This window comes from Gnatocerus cornutus, unplaced genomic scaffold (assembly GCF_029298725.1).
Source record: "Gnatocerus cornutus isolate USDA-ARS CGAHR unplaced genomic scaffold, icGnaCorn1.1 ctg00000033.1, whole genome shotgun sequence".
Taxonomy (NCBI): domain Eukaryota; kingdom Metazoa; phylum Arthropoda; class Insecta; order Coleoptera; family Tenebrionidae; genus Gnatocerus; species Gnatocerus cornutus.
Genome location: NW_028275382.1, coordinates 1,497,242 through 1,504,571, shown reverse-complemented (window position 1 = coordinate 1,504,571; position 7,330 = coordinate 1,497,242).

The window sequence follows — 7,330 nt, the reverse complement described above, 5'->3', positions numbered from 1 at the left end:
TTCATTATGTCAAAACTGCTAACTACGTTTACACCCATCTGTCAACATCTTTTGTCACAAATGACATCTATCTTTTGGCTCGCTTTAGATTGTAACAAAAGTCTTACTTGGTGAAATTGTCGCTTTGTCAATGTTAATTAACGATTTCTGGTGTCCATAAAGTGCAACATGCCAGTGTTAATCAAAATTAACCTTTATAAAATGAATGAAGTGACTTGTGAAATTTTGGTGTAAACGTAGTTTGCCACTGCGCCGTCATAATTTTGAAAACTAACTTGATAAAGCAGCGTTTTTTTCTCAAATTTTAAACACAATTTGTATTTGATTTAAAACAAAAACTCAAATATTTGTGTTACAGTTATGTCGAAAAAAAATTTGAATTCGCGAATATTTTTGCAAAAACTCAAAAATCGCGTAAAATTATACTTCTTGGGCGTCGCGACGCCAAACAAACCGTGGTAAAAAACAAATTTTTTTGTCAGCTTCTAGAGCTTCGTCAACTGTGAGCGTATGCAAATTTTGAAAATTTTGTCATTAAAATTAAAGGCGATTTTGGGGGTGGACACAAGTGTTGCCGGACCCTGTATATTGTGTGATTCATTAAATTTTCATTCGCAGTTGGCTTTGAGAAAAAAATTCATGTCGTAACTAACACCATTACAGTAGTTTCGACTCAATATTTGCGAGATTTGCTAGTTGTCGAACAAGAAGTCAACGCACGTCCAAAATACACGGCCTACCCTGAATGGAAATTTAATGAATCACACGATAGTATTACTAGGTAAACTAAATGAAAACACAAGGCTCTATGAGGAAGCGAACGAAGGCTGTGTTTGCATCAACTGTGCATTATTCTAATCAATATACAGTCGACTCTCGCTAATTCGAAGTTGGCGGGACCAGTAAAAAAATTGCGAATTACCCAGAGTTTCGAATTACCAAAAGGTTCGAATTAGCGAAAGAAAAAAGAAAAAGTTCGAATTACCAAGAGTTGTGATTATATGTTATGTATTTATTTGTATGAAAAATATATTTCAACGTCATTTAGCCTACATACATCAACGTAGTATAGTATGTTCATATACATATTAAACTCACTCGTGCAATTGATCGTCGAAAAAACTACTCGTCTGTCGGAAAAATTTCCGACAATTTCGAGCTCCCGAGTTAAATTCGTTATGAGAATTCAACGAACTGACAAGCAACTGACAGCTCGCTCACTAGTGAAAATTTCCATGAAAAGTTTGCTGTGATTTGTTTATTTGAAAAAATAAATGTCTCTTATTGGTCGAATCTATGGTGAGTTGAATTCTCAATAAAAATTAACAATGTTTTTACAAAAAAAGTTAATACATCATTAGAAATCATGGCCAACAAAGATATATTAAAATTAACCCAAATTCAGCGACTTCTATGGACTATTTAACCTTAAAAAACTGTTTTATTGTATACCATTTTTTGGGATGTTTCAATACTCGATTTTTTTTAGTACCCCCTATAATATACTTGCGTTTATCATAAAATTAAATAAGTTTGGTTCGGTTGAGTAAAAAAATCACCTCGAAATGTAATCTTATAAGGAGTTGGTCCTTTATGCTTCTAACATGATGTAGTACTTAATTCCTTATAGAAACCTAAAATCGTTTGTTTTTCATCTGATGGGGATTATTTTTCTCTGCCTTAAAGAAGATGTAAAGAGTAATAAAAAACATTAATTAACTCAGTTTTCACAAAAATTGGAGATAAACCCTTAAGCTTCGGAGGTACCGACTTCATGCCTATGCATCTTTCTATACAGTCTCTTGTCCTCTTGTCAGCTGTTGTATAAAGACCTTGTGGTGTGTTTGGCTAGGCTCCTACAATTCGGGTTAGCAAGTAAGGTTCCAGCGGATACCCGAAATCTCCCAATAACCAGATTGTAGAAACCACCACTGCCAATGTGATACAACCTCAGCCAAGTACATCTAATATAACTACTTTGCCCAAAACACGGTTATTTATAGAAATACCGTCAATTTCAAAAACTGAGAGTACTCCTAGAAAACTTCACAATTTGTAAACTTTTACAGTTCATATTTAAAGTATTTTGAAATAAAGAAATGCACAGGCGAAGGAAAACTCACGATCCCCAAATATTATGAAGAAATTGACAACATTTTAGGGGACAAACATAAAGTTCACCTAGCTCTTATCATCGATTTCATCAGCGCCGTTACCAGAAGCATCAAACGCAGAAGTGGAGGATGAGGCACATCGTTTTAACAAAGTCAAAAAAAAAGTTTAAAACGTTTGCGCCATCGTTTTTCTCGCGATTTTTTTACATAAGAAATAGTTCATGACTAAAACTATGCCAAAGTTTTGATATCAATATCTCGCTTATTTTTTATAGTAAATTTGAGTTATTATACATCAGTGTACGCAGATTACAAATCTGGGATTTAAATTTAGTGTCTTTATGATGTCATGGCTTTGGTAGCATCATAGAAGGATTAACACGTAAAACTGTTTGGTTTGTTTTAGGAAGCGCCACTTGCGATGGTTTGCCAAAGGACTAGCACCTCAGCTCTTGGATTGCCATCAAATGGAATTTACAAGTTATTGTAATCAGTTACAATTAGAGCAATAATCAATTACCATTAATTAAGAATGGATAGTTTCGTCCATTTCAGATTGTTTGCGTCGTCTTTTTTAGGTAAGCTAACAAACATGTTCTTAATGAAACTTTTTCACACTTTTGGCAAGAAGGAGGGAGGTTCTTGCAGAACTTTGTTAAGAAAAACGTTAAGAAACTGTTACTTATAAACGTTGCGTCATGTTTTTTATAATATAACTAATCGTTTTCTTTCAGAGAGAAAAACAGATAGATTGACTGCAAAAAGTTGTAGAAATTAAAGAAGGCCAGCGTAGCCTGCACAAAGTCGAGTCAGTGTACCCAAGTGCCAAAGTCTAAAGGAAATGCGAGATGCCAATTCTTCATATTTTAACAGGGTGAGTTTAAAGAATCATTTTAGGTTGTGTTGTTAAAATTTGCATGCCGCATGTTCAAGACTCATAATTCTTACTAATTAAAACTTATTTTCAGAGTACAACAAATGATTAACAACGATGCTGCTTGCACAAGAAACAACCAGAATTCTTTACTGTTTACTTTCTCGTACGGTACGAAAGAAATTACACAAGTTTAGAAGTTCATTTGAAGCTATTTAGAGTTGAAGTTGATTTGCAACAAATTTATGGGTCTTTATTGAAATTTTTAAACGCACGAACCGCGAAAGAAAATGTTTTACCCCTCATTCCTAAAATTTCGTTCACCAACGAATCCGTAACTGAACGAACGATGCTCTACGAACGTTACTCATCAAAAATATTTCCATATGAAATTACGTCAAAAAAAGAGTGAAAGCAATTTTTTTGGAGAACTACTTCAAACGACAATCCAACACCGGTATATGGAAACCTCAAATTATGGGAATGGGGTAATTAAAGCCAAAGTGACTCGACAAACCATTGTGCTTGGGTAAAACCGAGTACATAAAAGTGGGACAGGCCCCGTTGTTGCCCAAGAAGACCGAAAAAAAGATTCCATTCCTTTGTGGATGATGTATGGTGAAGTAGTAATGTGACGAATCTTGAAAAGTTTCCCGTAAAAAAAAAACTCAAAAGATTTGACCCATATGATAGATTGCCAGAAGTTACGGAAATCACATGCATAATGTCAGCAATGTAGAAAAGGCCAGTAAATTACAGATGCCAACATAACCTTTCATTTAGCATAATAAAAATTAAAAATGTAATAAATGAGGATTTAAAAAAATATATGTATTGAAAAAAGGGATCTCAGAAAAGTTTCTTTATCAAAAAATGTTACACCAAAAATGTTTATTGCCTTGTACTCCGCAAGTAAATCATAAGTGTTAGAGAGAAATAAGGGAAAAAAAAGTGGATTTACAAGATGGTTGCGGAGACAACTGCTATAACGTAGAAAATATGAACGACGCTATCAACTTAAGGAAAGATGTTTTTGATTTTTTATTTGACTTGTTTCTGTTTTTTCCATATTTAATTTGTATGAAACAAATTACAAGCTACACCGATAAAATCGTTCAAAATATTACTCCGTAGTATTTTTTTATTTCATTTTAAAATGCTAAAGTAGGCCATTTTCTTCTATTTATTATTTTCAAAATTAGGTGAACATTTAGATTGCATTTTGCGATTTACTCGAAAACTCTAAAACATTCAAATGTTACATCATTGTTACATTTTCGATAAGATTGTTTTCAATTTTTAATTGAAGAATGTGCACAAATAATAATAACTAAAGTAAAAAATTCATCAGTTTAAAACAATTATCAATTTTACCCAAAAACTGAAATTATGTTTAAAAACATTGCTTTGTTGCACACTTGGCATAAATGTTCCATCATTGAATCTGTCAAATCCACATAATGATATTGATGAAGAGTGCAAAATTCTAAAAAATATGGATTTAACGGCTTAAAGCGATTTAAGTATTAAACAAATTAACATTGGTTGACGATTCAGCGTTGTCGGCTAAATTGTGTAACTTTATTTTTTAAATGTTCACTTTGCCACATTCCGGAGCGATAATTGAGCGCATTTTCTCCCAGCTTAATTTAAACACAATAAAAATACGAAAACAACTTTCGACAAAAACGTTAACAAAAATTCTCAACACAAAAACTGCTCTTGCTACAGTTTTTACATTAAATGTGAATGAATTAAAAATGTTAAAATATTTGATTTGTTCATTTATATTTGGTTGTCACAGTTTTATCAATACCCTTGAAAACATTAAATGCTATTCAGATCATTCCACCCATCAATCAACATCAAATAGTATTAATCTTGGCAAATCTTAGGAAATTTTGCTCAAAAAAAATGGATTTTTTTAAATAAATCTAGCCACAGTAAACATACAAGGTGTTTATAAATGTTTCTAGCATCAAGGCTCAGGAATTTGTTTTCATAGTGAATATAACTATCTTGAAAATTATTGACAATGTTACTTACGTCAACGAAGTTTCAGTTACAGTTTTGTGTCCAAGTTTTTGATTTTCAGATTTTAAACCACAACTAGAACAGTTTATTTCTCAAAACTTACTGTGCTCCATGTTCGAGGTTAACTGCAAACGTAATGAGCGGCAAATTTCTTTGACATTTCATAGCCACCTTTGAAGCTAGAAACATTTATAAACACCCAGTGTTATATTATGGTTGATGCGTTTGTTATGTTGTTATGTCAAATGTTATGATTATTTATTAAATTGTATTCTATGTTTATTACGAAAATATTGTATAAAAAATGTAAATGATTTTTATTTATTATTTTAAGCAGAACAAAAATAATAAATGTTGGTAAGTAACTTAAATTTCGCGCCTAATTGATGCAGTCAATGCACGACTGTCGTGAGGATTTCATCATAAAAACCAAACCCCAAAACGTTTGGTCCTTACGGATTATCGTTTTTACCAAATACTGGGCCCAAAGCAAGTGTGTGTGAGAAATTACAATTAGCGGTTAGCTATGAGCCCCCATGTTCCTATCGTTATTGACTTACCGGTTACAGAACAGGAAATTTCTTGCATCTGCACATAATCTCATTGCACACGACGATAACCGAAACGACTATTTAGGTAATTTTAAATCATAAAAACAAAACACTAGGAACAAATTGTTTAAACTACACGCTTCTAATAACGTGCGGCACGCGTGGTTTCTCGAACAGCTGGGGTGCGTTCAGGAATGGTTACTAGGCGTACTATTACTACCTTCGTTCGTTCAAAAAAGACAAGAATCACTGTGACAGTTTACCAACGCATCGTTCAAATTATCCTCGGCGATGTCCGTACGGTAATCCTAAATCGCCGTGCTTTGAAGCGCGGAAATAATGACCGAGATTGCGCATTAGAAACGTGGATATACGTATTATAACCTCACATAGAATTTCGAATTTTTAGTTTTTAATTGGTAAAAAATGGAAAATTATGTATTTGCCGTTGCAAACGGCAAACCAATCATCAACGAGAATAACCAAGTATGCTTGCAAAACACCGAAGGTGAGAAAATTGTATTATTCAACAATTAACATTGTATAGCTGTATGCCTTGTAGATGGCAAGTTATGCTTCGTTGCAATAACGCAAGAAATAAGTAAAATACTTAAGACCGTGTTCCCCCATGAGAGTGAAATGCAATCACATGCCCAAGTCGATACATGTGATAGTGCAACACAACCAGGAACTTCGAAGATTCCAAGTGTCCAAAAGCAAAACCAGCAAGTATCGACAATAAAAAGTACATCTGAAGATACGCAAATGGATAAGTACTGGTCTCGACCAGCTACAAAGATGCTCATATATTTACGACAACAATTTGATGAACAGTTTAAATCCACTACAATGAAAAATGATGTTGTATGGAACATGTTGGCAGGAGAGATGAAGAAGCAACATTTTCTATTCACACCTAACCAATGCCGGGACAAGTGGCAATATTTAAAAAAAAGATATATGAAAAAAGTGGATAACATGGGCCCAAGGGCCACTGGTGAGGATAGGGTAAAATTTGAGTATTTTGAAGAAATGGATGCAGTGCTGCGAGACAGACACAATGTCAATCCTCCAAGCATTGCCTCCTCCATAAAAGGCGTACAGTGTAAGTAGTAACAATTCTTTAAAAGTATGTGACTTTGCTCATTGTTTTTATAGTGTCTGATGAAGAAGCTCAGGAACATGTATTAGAAAATGGTGCGAAAAGAAGAAAACTCGTCAAAACAAGAATTGTGAAAAAAGAAGATACAGTGATAACATTCATCAAGGAATTTAAGTTATCCTCTGAGACCAATGAACAGAACAGAGAAAGGAGACATCAAGAACTCATTGATGCAAAAAAAGATGCAGTTGCAACATTTGCCCTAAAAATGGATCAACTAATGGACAAAATGGGAAAGCAATAAAATTCCTAAAACTGTGGTTGCTGAGGCAAACTTTTAGTGATTAATTACTTTAATATTAATGTATCACAGGGTTGATTTTGACAGAAGACTACTTACGTGTAAACACTGCAATAGCAGAAAGTACAATTGATACATTAATGTTGCGCTTCCCATAGAAGTCTGCACAATTCATCTCTTTTGTTTATTCCTTCTCGGTCATCGCGAACCAATCTATTATCCTGATCAATATTGTGGTGTACATGATTTTCTCCTTCTTGAATGTAGTTTTCAATCTCTAAATCAGTGCCATCTAAACAAATATTGTGTAAAACACATACGGCCAATACTGTAGCAGGAATATAATCTGTGCGA